Source organism: Cynocephalus volans, chromosome 8 (genome assembly GCF_027409185.1).
Source record: "Cynocephalus volans isolate mCynVol1 chromosome 8, mCynVol1.pri, whole genome shotgun sequence".
NCBI lineage: Eukaryota > Metazoa > Chordata > Mammalia > Dermoptera > Cynocephalidae > Cynocephalus > Cynocephalus volans.
The window spans coordinates 146,230,919-146,246,544 of NC_084467.1; positions in this window are offsets into that span (position 1 = coordinate 146,230,919).

The window sequence follows — 15,626 nt, forward strand, 5'->3', positions numbered from 1 at the left end:
TGGGACGCACGTCCCGCAGCGCTGGGCAGACGGGACGCGTGGCCGATGATGCTTCTCCTAACGCCTGCTGCGCCCAAAGGAAACGTCGGCAATCCCCGCAAGGGGGAAGTGGGGAAGCGATCGAAAGCAGCTCAGGACTTGCGCAATTGAAAGTCATTGTCACACAAAACTCCAAATGCGTTTTCATTTTCAAACGCCGGATTACACACAGGATTGCACAAGGCCAGTCTCGGAAGACTTCCCGCCGGACAGCCTGCCTTGATTCCCACCGCCTTTGCCTCCCGGAGCACGTTAGGGCCGTTTTGAAATCCTTGCCCCACAGACAACGAGGGAAGCACTTGGTTGTGAAAATTTGGCTTATTGTGAATGGATGAGGAAAACTGCACGGATGTTTATTTCAAGGACTTACTCGTTTAGTAGGGATTGAAGGTTTTTAAAAGACATTTCCCTGCGAGCTTCAGTAATGATTCATTCATTTATTGTTAATGCATTTGTTCATCCTTAAATGTGTTAACGTTATACTCAGAGATGATAGCTCCTCGTGTCTCTTTTCCGGTCAGAAACAGCCCAGCTTGCCCCAACACCAGTAAAGCTGTTCACTATTGGAGACCCATATTGATTTTGTTTTCATAATAAGTTATGCATGTAAATATAAATAGTGAATAAATTCCTTACATTTCCTTATAGTTTTTATGCAACATGAAGGAAAAATAAACCTATAAACAATAAGTACAGGCTGGCTGGTTAGCTCACTTGGTTAGAGCGTGGTGCTGATAACACCAAGGTCCAGGGTTGAGTCCCTGTACCTGCAGCCATCAGAATAAATAAATAAAAGCACAATTTAAAGCATTACTTTTATCAGGTGAGCAATGCTGAACCGCTCATAAGAGGATGGGTACTGTTTGCTATAGTCCAGGTCCTTTCTTTAAAAAATGAATTTTATTATGTGTATTTAAGATACACAACATGGTGTTACGGGATACATGTAGATAGTAAAAAGGTTACTGTAGTGAAGCAAATTAATATATACATCGTCTCACGTAATTATCCATTTTTTGTTTTTGTGGCAAGAGTAGCTAAAATCTACTCATTTAGCATGAATCCTTAATACAGTGCAATTTTATTACCTAGATCTCCAGACTTGTTCATCTTACACATCTAATTTGTACTTACATCTCCCCGTTATGCCCCCTCTCCTGCCCTGCCCCTGCTACCACTTTTTCATTCTCTATCTCTGTATTTCTGGGTTTTTTGTTTGTTTGTTTGTTTGTTTGTTTGTTGTTTTTAGATTCCACATATATGTGAGATTATGCAATACTTTTCTTTCTGTGTCTGGCATATTTCACTTAGCATAATGTCTTCCAGGCTCATCCATGCTGTGGCAAATGGCAAGATCTCATTCTTGAATAATATTTCATTGCATGTATATACACACCACAGTTTCTTTATCCATTCATCTGTTGACAGACACTTAGGTTGTTTCCATATCTTGGCTATTGTGAATAGTGCTGCAATGAACAGGGGAATGCAGATATCTTTACAAGATGGTTATTTCATTTCCTTTGAGTCTATGCCCAGAAGAGGGATTGCTGGGGCATATAATAGTTCTATTTTTAATTTCTTTAGAAATCTCCATACTGTTTCCTGTATCAGCTGTACCAATATACATTCCCACCAAGAGTTGCCTTTTCTCCACATGACCTAGGTCTTTTTTACGCTGGACAGACTATAATGGGCTATTTGTTGACTCAATTCTGCTACAGCTTTTCTCACGTTATCTCACAGGGAAGTGACAGAGTCTAGTACGTAAGGGCAGAGGCTCTACAGCTAGATTGCCTGAGTGGTTTAAATCCTGCCTCTGCTACTACTTTCTGGCTCTATGACTTGAGACAAGTTATCTTACCACTCTGGGATTCGATTTCCGTATCTGGAAAATGGGAACAATCAATAATAATCCCTACAGCACTGGGTTGTGATAATTCAATGAATTAATGGCCAAGGAATGAAACATACAGAAAATTTTCAGTAAATTGCAATTATTATTATTTATACACCAGGCTGTGATGTCATTCGGCATACAACACATAATTTATAATTTACTTTTCATAGGCCAATATGGTGGTTGCAATGTGTCACTTTGCTGGGCTGAGCTACATTTCTCAGAATTACCTTTCTTCTATGTTTTTGGTTAGAGTGAGGCACAAGAGACATCTCGTGCAAGATTTGGAGGACAGAAGTGAAGCAGCACATATTTTGTAGCTCATATGTACTGTCACATATACTAGCTCAGGCAATTTGTGTGAGGCAGTGGCTGGTTCCACCTTCCCCCGGATCTTCTTACAGCTTCTCTGACTCCTGGAACAGGTATGTTTGTTTAACTCCCTGAGAAGCACCTTGACTCCTCCAGGACACATACATCACCAAGGGCAGAGGCGACAAGAACTGACACAAGTTTCAATCCTGCCTTGCAGGAGCCAGCTTGTGCTTGTGGCTTCCTTCCTATTCTTTACCTCCCTGAGTTTACACCGTCTTCTCTTCCTACCTTCCTGCCTTATCGATTTTAAGCACCGGCATCGGATGCAAAGAAAACAGACTATGGAGAGTGATTCTTAACCAGGTTCTACAATTGTGTAACGTCAAATCCCTATTACAAATTTCTTGATAGATAGATAAATAGGTAGATAGATCCCTAACAGTCCTGATTCTCTGACTGCACTCCCTGTCTAATACAGCCAGGATAATTAAAATAGTTCCACTTGGCAACAACATGATCATAAACACATGAAAATATGGGCAATGAAATCATGTGTGATAGTTAGTTATATTTAAATAATTCAGGAAAAGTTTACTTTTGGATGATTACGAAAATGAAATTTCACAATTTAAAAAATTCTCATAAGGTATTCTAGATTATATTGAAAAGTATTGCTGTAATTCATTCTTATTTGGCTCTCTCCATAGAAAGTTTTTAAGACCTTGAACAATTAATGTAATCACACTTCTCATTATCATGTGCATAAAGAGAGAAGTTTATTCTGGTGTCACTTCCTTTGTGACAGACATTGCAGCTTTGAATTTTTCCAAAAAAAAAAAAAAAAAAAAGGAAAGAAAGCAAAAAGTCTAACATTCCTCAACATTTTTTTTGTCTTTAAACTTAGCTCTTGTTTCCAAAGAATCCCAATCATCTCTCACTAATTCATTCATTCTTTATTCATTTAATCATTTGAAAATATTATTGAGTACCTGCTATGTGCCACATATGGAATTGTTGCTGTATCTACAAAGACTTCCCTAAAGAATCTGAGTTTCTATAGAGGAGAGAAGCAAACCAACTAGCAATGATGATGTGATGTGATGAGTGCCATGATGAAGCTATGCACAGGGTTCTACAGAAAAGGTCACCAACTCACAGTGCTGAGCTGGAGAGAACTTTCTAGAGAGGAAATACTTGGGTTGAATATCACAATCTAAATAAGGATTAGGCTGGAAAAAGGAAGGGTCTTTTAGACAGAAGGAACAGGATTTTAAAGTTCTGGCTGTGCAAGAAAACACAGAGTATTTGGGAAAATACCTAGTTGTAGGGACTCACATTTAAAGATTAGGAGCAAGATCTGGGTTAAAATCACAGCTGTGGAATTATCTTGACTCTGGAGACAGCTGAAGCTGGGGATAATAAAATAGAGACTGAGCACAAACGGAAGGAAGACAACAGTGGAAAAGAGAAGCATGTAAGAGAGTCACAGCTCACCTTTCCAAAGTGAAAAGATGGATGGCACTTGGGAAGCAAACAGAAGGTGGGGCCAGAGAAGATCCAGGAGAGAGTTTGGTTCTAGAATCCAAGGGAGGAGGGAGATTTAAAAAGAACGTGATCAAAGATGTCAGCTGCTGAAGAAAGTGCAAGTAAAATAAGGATTGCAAAGGGAATTTATGGATCATCGGTGACCTTTCAAAGTGTACTTTTGGTAGAATAAAAGGCATGAAGAAGTGAGCCCATATGCTCACTGAGAGAGCAGAACTGGTAACTACCCAATTCTTCCATGAAACTTGACTGTGAGAGTAGAGAAAAGAGCATGGGATTCAACATGAGCATATGTATTTGCTGCCAGGGAAAAAAAGTCAGCAGAAAGGAAAAAGCTGAAGATAAAGGAGAGAAGAAGATGATCCAAACAGCAAACTAGATGAAGTAAGAAACCTCAGAACTACTGAAGTAGGTGGGGGCCATGATGATGTTTTATCTTGTCATGAAAACATTTTTTTTTTTTCAACTTCAGAATTTGCTAATGGGATCAATCTTAAACACTAATCTGTATCTGAAATTCTCTTTCTGGAAACCTTTCAGTAACTTCCCAAGGCTTACAGTATAAAGTATGTGTGGTAGGTTGTGTTATCAATCCCAGCTTCGTACTTTTCTTTATTGTAAGAGGATGGGCTATGGTCTGAATGTGTCCCCCAAAATTCACATGTTGAAACTTAATCACTAATGTGATGGTATTAAGAGGTAGGTCCTTTAGGAGGTGATTAGCTCATGAAGGCAGACCCCTCATGAATGGGATTAGCACCTTTATGAAAGAGGTGTGAGGGAGCTGTTCTATCTCTCTGCCCTTTTGCCCTTCCATCCCTTCTGCCATGTGAGGACCCAGCATTTGTCCCCTTCAGTGGAAGCAGAGACTAGTCCCTCCCGACACTGAAACTGCAGGTGCCTTGATCTTGGACTTTCCAACCTCCAGAACTGTGAGAAAATAAATTTCTGTTGTTCACAAATTACTCAGTCTCCAGTTATTTTGTTGTGCAGCACAAATGCAAGATAACACAATCTATCCACTGCCATGTGACTTTCAGTGCCTCCGATAGAATGTTTATATCCCCAGCTCATTACATTGGACTTGGCCATGTGATTTGTTTTGGACAGTGGCATATGAGCATATATAATATTTACTCCAATCAAGTAGAAGTTTTAAGAACAATTACATGTATCCACCAACTTCCTGCCATGAGAATGCATGTCCCAAATGGAGACTTCTCCTTAATACTATGACAGGAAGACTTGTGGACAGAGCCACAGCAGATGACCCACTTGCACTGATATGTATGTAACATCAGGAAAATGGAATGTTCGTTGTAAGCCACTAAGACTTTTGAGTTGTTTGTCACTTCAACAAAAGATTAATATAGAATTTGGCAATGGGTTTGGAGTATTTCTATCACAAGGTACCTAAATAAGGTGAATAGTGCATTCAGACTTGCATTCACGATTAATCACATTAGCAAATTTTGGGCACAAGATAGTACTTTTATGACAAGATTAAACATTTTAACAGCCTTGTCTCTGTCAGCAATTTTGGGTCTTCTTTATTAAACTTCCATTATCATGTGGCGTAAAGAGAGATGTTTATTCCAGTTTTTCTAAGGGACTTTTAATCCTTTCCTCTTCTCTTGAGTGGGGACATTCCAATATGACCATTTTTTAGGTTGTCATGGATATATTGATTTTCCTACCTATTTTGCAACTAAAACATTTAGATATTTATCTTTTAAAATTACTGTGTGATGTATGGGTGACTGGAAACAAATTATTAATATATTACTTTTTTTAGGTTTTGCCCTTTTTGTGTGTAGTAAGGAAGGTTCTATCTCACCCACTTTGCATCTGAAAAGTATTCTGGAGTCTGAGAAAAGGTAGCAAGGATAAATATCATGGACTATTTTTAAAAATTATTATTTTAAAAAAGAAGTGAAAAGGAAAGATAAACTAAACTCTTCAGGGGCTTGACAATATCAGAGCATGTGACATTATCAAAAAGTCATGTGAAAGCGTTAGGTGCAGAGATGAGAGATGTGATCAGGGAGATTATGAGAACAGACTGGTATTTTTGAGAAAAAGAGTCATCCTTGGTAGGAACGTGATAAACATCTGGGATTTGCAGGCTGTGAAAGACTTGGGAAGGACAGAAATTGAAATGAGGGTTATTATAAACCTATATACTTGGATTCCCCTCAAGATTGGGGTATGACATAAACAGAAATCAGAATTCTTATTTTCAATAATGGTTTCCATATAGATTCACATACATGTTAGTTTACCCTCAGCCCATCCCTGACCCCGACCATCTTTGAGCTTTACCAGATCCCTAAGCTACACTCAGTTTCTCTTCCCATCCCTAAATACAGCTTCAGCTGATCCCACCCTAATCCTGACCCTACTCCATTACTGAGCCTCACTGCATTTCACAAACTTAACGTATGTCTTAGTGAAATTCAAGAATGGAGTTTAGAGGTGGGTGGAGATGTAGGTGCTTGTGGCGTTAAGTTATTCAATAACTTTAAAAAGTGTTTTTCAAAACCTTTTATCAAAATGCAACTTAAAATTCTTGTTACTGTGTCAAAACTGCCATATCAAAATACTTACTTTCTTCTATTTCTTTTTCCTTTCCTCACTCATTACCATTGTTGATGGATCAGGGACACTTCTCTGTAATTTGGAATAAATATTTAAAGTGACATATCCCAGATCTCTGGATTTTTGCCGTTGGTCTTTTTGATGCCATCAAGCAAGTTGGCCTGAGATTTAAAGCTTAGTAGAGAGCAGAGCCATCAGGAATGGATGTGAGGGTTGGCAAGGGCCAGCAAGAGTTGGCAGGTTGGTTAAACATTTCAAAAAATAAAGCAACTAGCTAATTCTCTTTAATTCTAATCAAATAGCACTAATTACAGCTAACTCATATCTGGGTTTTATATAACCAAAGTTCAAGCAACAAAGTTCAAGCAAAGTTTAAGGGACAGTTCAAGAAAATTATACTCCTATTAGGTATTTTTTCGTTATCACACCAGTTAAGAGTCAAAGATTGGGAAAGGTCTTTCATTACCACTCCTCCCTGGAATAGCCTGAAACACCTGTCCCTCAAAGCCTTCTCCATTGCAATTCCCTCCCTTCCTTCTGGAAAACTAAATGCTAAACAATTTTCCTCTTTTTTTTCCCACTTTTTAAAAACTGTTGTCATTTCAAAAATAACATTCTAAGCAAGGTTCTTTTTGAGTCTGTGTCTTTTTTCAACTGAGCTTCTACAATTCTCTTATCTGCTTGCCCAGCTTGGCTTTGTGGTTCAGCAAAACTTTGTTTCTTAGTTTGTCTATTTCTCAGTGACAAAGATACTAAAATTAAAACACAGATTCTAAACATCGCCTAAGCCAATGAATAACAGTCATACCTACTATATATCAGCATTGTGACTCCAGACCTCTGGACTCAGCTGCAGTTACTTTCAATTATTTTTTTCTGATTCTGAACTCACGTGTTACTAGTCTTCTGACATTGCTTATGAAATCATTTTGGAATTACTTTCCAGATGACTTGCTTGAGTGGTACTCTCCGATTAAAAACACTGCTTTTTCTAATTATAATATGATTTTATTTTTAACCTTACATAATTAGGAACATTTAATATTGTCTATCCTTTTTGGGATATTCAGTTAAACTGACATGCTATTGCTATTTTAGGGCAACCCCACTGTCAGTTGTGCAGCATGTTTATAAAAGCTACTTTATTTGTTCTTTCATTAACAGAATCCAGAACTTGTCATATGCTCCTGCAGGAGATGCCAAGGCACTTCCATCTCTGGTTCCAAGTTTATAATCAAACAAACCTGGACTTTTTCAGGTTCTTTGTTAAATTAAAGAGGTATGTAGTCCATTACAGGATTCTTAAAGGGTTGAGAATATTTGATTCCATACATACGTCATGGATCAATAACCTTCTGGTGAAAAGGAATTGTTTAATATTGATTAAAGTCTTTCAGTCACTGGTAGGGTGGTAGGGAGTAGATACTGAGAGTGTGTATTGGTTTGCTAGGTCTGCCATCCCAATGTGCCACAAACTGGATGGCTTAGAACAAAAGGAATTTATGGTCTCACAGTTCCGGAGGCCAGAAATCCAAAATCAAGGTCAGAACTATGCTCCCTCAGAAGGTTCTAGGGATAGATCTGTTTCAGGCCTCTCTCCTAGTTTCTAGTAGCTCCCTGGTTTGTGGCAACATAACTCTGATCTTCACATGGCATGCTCCCAGTGTGTGTGTTTATATCCAAATTCCCACTTTGGCTAGTACTTCCAATACGGTGTTGAATAGGAGTGGTGAGAGTGGGCATCCTTGTCTAGTTCCTGTTCTTAAAGGAAAAGCTTTCAGCTTTTCCCCATTCAGGATGATATTGGCAGTGGGTTTATCATATATGGCTTTAATTATGTTGAGATACTTTCCCTCTATACCTAACTTATAGAGGGTCTTTGTCGTGAATGAATGTTGAATTTTATCAAATGCTTTTTCAGTATCTATAGAGATGATCATATGGTCCTTGTGTTTGATTTTATTAATATGGTGTTTCACATTTATTGATTTGCATATGTTGAACCAACCTTGCATCCTGGGATGAATCCACTTGATCATGGTGAATAATTTTATGTATGTGTGGCTGTATTCTGTTTGCTAGTATTTTAGTGAGGATTTTTACATCTATATTCATCAAGGATATCGGCCTGTAGTTGCAATCAGAGAAGAGAAGGAAATAAAGGGCATCCAGATTGGAAAAGATGAAGTCAAACTGTCCCTGTTTGCAGATGACACAATCCTATATATCGAACAGCCTAAAACCTCTACAAAAAAACTCTTGGAGTTGATAAATGATTTCAGCACAGTAGCAGGATACAAAATCAACACACAAAAATCAGTAGCATTTCTTTTCTCCAATAGTGAACATGCAGAATGAGAAATCAAGAAAGCCTAACCATTTTCAATAACCACCAAAAAGATAAAATACTTGGGAATTGAGTTAACCAAGGATGTGAAAAATCTCTATAATGAGAACTACAAACCACTGCCGAGAGAAATTAGAGAGGATACAAAAAGATAGAAAGATATCCCATGCTCTTGGATTGGAAGAATCAACATAGTGAAAATGTCCATACTACCCAAAGTGATATACAAATTCAATGCAATCCACATCAAAATTCCAATGACATTTTTCTCAGAAATGGAAAGAACTATCCAGACATTTATATGGAATAACAAAAGACCATGCACAGCCAAAGCAATGCTGAGCAAAATAAAATAAAATAAAATAAAATAAAATAAAGCTGGAGGCATAACACTACCTGACTTTAAATTACACTACAAAGCTATAATAACCAAAACAGTATGGTAGTGGCATAAAAACAGACACACTGATCAATGGAATAGAAAAGAGAATCCAGAAATCAACCCACACACCTATAGCCATCTGATCTTGGACAAAGGCACCAAGCCTATACACTGGGGAAGAGACTGCCTCTTTAGCAAATGGTGCTGGGAGAACTGGATATCAATATGCAGGAGAATGAAACTAGACCCATACCTTTCACCATACACTAAAGTCAACTCGAAATGGATTAAAGAATTAAATATACACCCTGAAACAATAAAACTTCTTAAAGAAAACATAGGAGAAACACTTCAGGAAATAGGACTGGACACAGACTTCATGAATACGACCCCAAAAGCACAGTCAACCAAAGGAAAAATAAACAAATGGGATTATATCAAACTAAAGAGCTTCTGCACAGCAAAAGAAACAATTAACAGAGTTAAAAGACAACCAACAGAGTGGGAGAAAATATTTGCAAAATATACATCCAACAAAGGATTAATATCCAGAATATACAAGGAACTCAAACAAGTTTACAAGAAAAAAACAAGCAACCCAATTAAAAAATGGGCAAAAGAGTTAAGTAGGCATTTCTCTAAGGAAGATATACAGATGGCCAACAGACATATGAAAAAATGCTCAACATCACTCAGCATCCGGGAAATGCAAACCAAAACTACACTGAGATACCATCTCACCCCAGTTAGGATGGCTAAAATCCAAAAGACTCTGAACGATAAATGCTGGTGAGGTTGCGGAGAAAAAGGAACTCTCATACATTGTTGGTGGGACTGCAAAATGGTACAGCCTCTATGGAAAATGGTATGGAGGTTCCTCAAACCATTGAAGATAGAGATACCATATGACCCAGCTATCCCACTGCTGGGAATATACCCAGAGGAATGGAAATCATCAAGTCGAAGGTATACCTGTTCCCCAGTGTTCATCGCAGCACTCTTTACAATAGCCAAGAGTTGGAACCAGCCCAAATGTCCATCATTGGATGAGTGGATACGGAAAATGTGGTATATCTACACAATGGAATACTACTCAGCTATAAAAACGAATGAAATACTGCCATTTGCAACGACATGGATGGACCTTGAGAGAATTATATTAAGTGAAACAAGTGAGGCACAGAAAGAGAAATATCACATGTTCTCACTTATTTGTGGGAGCTAAAAATAAATAAATAAATTCACACACACACACACACACACACACACACACACACACACACACACACACACACAAAAAAAAAAAAAAACCGGGGTTGGGGGGGAGAAGACATAACAACTACAATTCCTTGAAGTTGATACAACAAGCAAACAGAAAGGACATTGTTGGGTGGGAGGGGGGAGAGGGAGGAGGGAGGGAGGTTTCGGTAATGGGCCACAATAATCAACCACATTGTATATCGACAAAATAAAATTTTAAAAAAGTAAAAAACAAAAAACAAATTTCCACTTTGTATGAAGTGAGGACACCAGTCAGATTGGATTTGGGTCCCACCCTACTCCAGTATGACCTCATCTTAACCTAACTAATTACATCTTCAAGGGCCTCATTTTCAAATAAAATTATCTTCTGAGGTATTGAGGGTTGGGACTTCAACATCGGAATTTGGTGGTAAAGACAAAATTAAACCTATAGCAAATACCAGTTAATCGGAAATAGAAAGTCAGAGATGTAGTGGAATCATCTGTTAAGGATAAAACCAATCTCCTAGGCTTACTATGAAGATTAAAGGAAATACTACATGTAAAACATTTAGTACAAAACCCAGAATATAAAAAGTGTTCAATAAGTTAGTTAAGAATCCTGTTTTCTTTCAATAAATAGTAACTACTACCATAAAAATAATGCCAATATTAATAAGAGTATTCTTCAATTATTAATTAATATATGTATAATTTATGAACTCTCTTCTGTGGTAGGCCCTATATTAAGAGCAGAAATACAAAGGTAAAGTAAATTAAAAGTAAATATTTGTTGAATGAATGAGCTTACAGTTTAATGAGGCACAAAGGCATGCAGACTATTATGGGTCAGCGAAGCAAGTGCAAAAACGCTACAACATCCTGTGAGAAGAACTGGAGGACCAGGATGGCTTCAGCAAGAGATGATAGTTGCATGTCTGTCTGTGCCTGCACACCACTGGAGTGGTAGAAATGGGCACCACAATATCAATAGTTTTTACATCGTCGACTCAATTACTTAATAGAAACTGACAGCTACTGTGCCATCTTCCTTAAAACTATGGTAGCCTTTTTATATTGACAGTTACCTAAAGCTGAGGGTTTTCCAAGTTTGGTAGGTTTGAGTCAAAATGTTTATAGCTCAAAAAATTTTAGAATATTAGTAACAGAACCAGTGCATTATCATAAATAATATTTGGCAAGTATCCTTATGAAGTAAATCAAGGTTTAAAAGTTGGACATAGTTACTTGTTCCTAAGAAAAAATTAAGGTCTTTCTTTCTAATGGAATAAAATAGGCAATCATGTTCATTGAAGCCCAGAAATGGTGAATAACCCCCAAAACTAACACTTGAAGTAAAGATAATATTTCTCACTCTCCTCCTTTGGGGTACATAGTAGGATACCCTTTCCCACCTCTTTTAAAATTAGAGGTACCATATCCCTAACTTTGGCCAATAAAATTTCAGTGGAAATGGTAGTTGTCCCTGCCAAGCAGAAACTCCAAAAGTCAGAACATGATAAGCCACACTTGCTTTCCTTATCCCAATGATAATTAAACATTGCTTAGGTAATGCCACCATCACTTTGGGCTTCTGAGTGACAATAACCAAAGACACCTACCAACCTACATTGGACAAGGAGTGAAAAATAAACTTTTGTTGTGATAAACTACTGAGATTTGTAGATTGTTAATGCAGCATAGCCTAACACATTCTGCTGATACAATAATTAAATTTTAAGTCACTTCTTAATGCATCAGTATTTTTTTTTGTTTTGGCAGCTGGCTGGTAAGGGGTCCCAAACCCTTGACCTTGTTGTTATAAGGCTGTGTGCTAACAAACTGAGCTAACCAGCCAGCCATATCAGTTTCTTTGATTGCACAATTAGAAACTGTTTTATCTTCTTTCCGCCTAACCATAAAATCCTGTTCCATTAATAGGTGGCTTTTCTTTACTATAGAAAGTACTTCTTAACCTACAGCTTATAAGTGACTTCAGAAGTTTTGTTATCACCTGAAAGTATAAAGAAAATTTGGAGGGTTTTTTGTTTGTTTGTTTGCCATATGAACATTTTTCTGGAGAAAACAGTTCACAGTTTTTATCTAGTTCCCCAAGAAGTTCATAACTCATACAAGACTAAGAACAACCACTCTAGAAACCTGTATTTGTAAATTCCTGCACCAGTGAACAGTTGCATGACAACTTAACATTGACCAATAAATAGTAGCTATAGTCAGGATGTGAGCTGGAGAGTATACTGCTTCGAAGAGCTTAATGAACAGTAACTATGTACAGATCTCTAAATTAGTTAATGCTCTGGCTTTCTGACCTTTAAATCTGTTAGGTATTTCCATCATTAATAGATCTCCAATTTTTCATACCTTTTTAAAATATGCCATTGGAAGGAGTATTGTTTTATCAACAGATTCAGCTTCTGAAATGAGACTATGGAAAATGCACCAAGAAAAGGATATACCACCAAGGTCAAGCATTCAAATCCCCATACCAGCCAGCTGCCAGAAAGGATTAAAAAAAAAAAAAAGAAAAGAAAAGAAAAGGAGGATAGAGTAATCAGTAACAGACCATGGAAAAATGAAAGTCAGAAAACTTATCTATCACCAGTCCTGAACAGGAAGACTTATGCAAATGGATCCATCATAAGCCATTTGCTGGACCCCAAATCCTTTCCTTCTCTCCTGACATTGCTGTCTCAATACAAAGAAAAGGGATTTTCTGCTCATGCTTCTGGCTCCTCCCGAAGGATGAAGGAATTGCTAATCAGGTCGGTTAAAGCCTTCTTTCACTGTCCCCAAGTTTGCAAGCTGACCAAGGAAAGCATCTTTGGAACAGTGAGGGCTCACTAGCTCTGTGAACATATGAAGCCATTGGAATTTAAGTTCTGAGAGGTTAAGTCGAGTTGTTCAGGCTGTCAGTGTTATTAGGTTGAACTATATAAAACTGCTGATATACAACCATTTTTAAGCAACAAAAATAGCAGTTCCATATGGCTCAATATAATACTTTCCATAGGAAATGAGATTCGAGTTTAGATTGGTCTAGCCCCAAAGGTCAGCTCTTTTCAATATTCAGCACTGCCCCTTCTGTGAAATGTCTGAAATTGACAGATTGGACATTTTTAAGAAGTGTGTGTATGGGCAGGGCTGGGGGTGGGGGTGGGGGTGGGGACAGGGAAGAGAAGGAGTAAGATGATTGTGAGTGGTGAAATGGTGCTTATGAAGGTTCATCTGAAAACAATGTGTAGGATGGATTGAACAGGAGACTCAGGGGAAGTAGAGAAACCAGGTATGAGTGGGGCCAGTAGACCAGGTGGAAGTGTTGAAAGCAAAAGGGATAGAAAGGATGTAAAGAATTCAAAGAAAAAAAGAAAAAGACCAGGAAATTTAACTTCTCCACCCTTGCTAGAAGGGCACAAAAGACATCATTCCTTGCTTTTGGGGAAAATTCAGCCCTGCCTAGGTCATTTTAAAGTACAATCAGTAGGGAGACCAGAGAATCTCATCTGATGACTCAGCTATTACGCAATGACAGTGACTCACTTCTGTTCAGTCTGTATTTTCTCTCTGAGTTTTCTTTTCCAGTCCTATCACCTAGACTGCCAACTGAAGATCAATGACTTCTAAATCTTTATCTCTTGCCATATCTCTTTCCTGGCCACGGACTCTTTTACCTAATTGACAACAGAATAGCTTCACTTGGTTGTCCCAGAAACACCTCCAACTTGATACATACAAAGTTCAACTCGTAGGCTTCCACCACTAATTAGATCTTCTCTGTGTTTCTATAATCCCTTAATTAATATCATAGCAGGGATTCATCTTAGATGATGCCTTCTTCCCCATCCTCAACATCTAATCTGTCCCTCTATCCTGTTCTTTTATCCTCAAACATTTCCTTCTCTCTATGTCCATTGCCAAAGTTCAATAGCACACTGATTTTTATAATGACCTTTTTACTCATCTCCCTTTTCTATTTTAAAATATACTCTTCAAATTAACTGCTACTAACTCCCTGTTCAGAAATCATCATGTTGGAGTGAGCAGGACCAAAGCCATGTTGGGATCTAAAATCTCACGGGCTTTAGGGAAAAAAATAAGACACAGGTTTTTTCCTTAGCATGACTCTCTCTGAGTTCTCTTTTTTCCCATGATTATTTGATATTTTGTACCTTGATTATGGGGCAAGATGACATTATTTACACAAATGTAAAGTTGTTTTCCAGGCAGCCTGGAGCTGGATGCTTGCCGTGAGACGCACATTACCCAGACCCTGCGAGTCCAAGGAAGATGTCAATAAAGCTGCACTGATTCCACCCTGAAGCAGCTCAAAACACCACAGGACCCTAAAATAAGGTCAAGGGTGAGAACAGAGACCAGACAGAGGCTGATGAGAATTTGCACCTGGCACCTGACACGTCCCCTCCCTCTTGTGTGTCTTTTTTTTTTTTTTTTTTATAGGCTGTGAAATACTTCATTTGCTTATTTTTTTTAATGAAACGTAATTGATTATACATATTTGTAGGGTACAGGGGGTACATTGTTGAATATCACTACCTGTGTGTAGTAAGTGATGCTCAAATCAGGATAATTAGTGTATTCAGCATTACACAATGTAACGATTTTTTGTGGACCTTTACCAATTTCTCTCTAAACCCCCTCCTGCCCCCTTTCCCACCTTTCCCACCTCCAGTGTCCTCAGTTCTGTTCTCTTCTTTTGAAAGGAATTATTGTGATTCTTTCTTTTCCTCCCTCCGTCCCTCCCTCCTTTATTTCCTTCCTCCCTCCCTCCTTTCTCCTTCCTTCCTTCCTTCCTTCCTCCCTCCCTCCCTCCCTCCCTCCCTCCCTTCCTTCCTTCTTTCCTTCCTTCCTTCCTTCCTTCCATTTTTAACTTCCACTTATCAGTGAGGATGTGCTATTTCTCTTTCTGTGCCTGGCTTATTTCACTTAAAATAATTATCTCTAAATTCATCCATGTTGCTGTGAATGGCAGAATTTCATTCTTTTTTGTGGCAGAGGAGTATTCTACTGAGTGTGTGTGTGTGTGTGTGTGTGTGAGTGTGTATGTGTATATATATATATATACACACACACACACATATATATCATATATAATATTTTTCTTATACAGTCATTCATTGTTGGACATTTAGGTTGATTCCAACTCTTGGCTATTATAAATAGAGCTGTGATCAACATGGGAGTGCAGGTGTCCCTTATGACGTGTTGTGTTTCATTCCTTT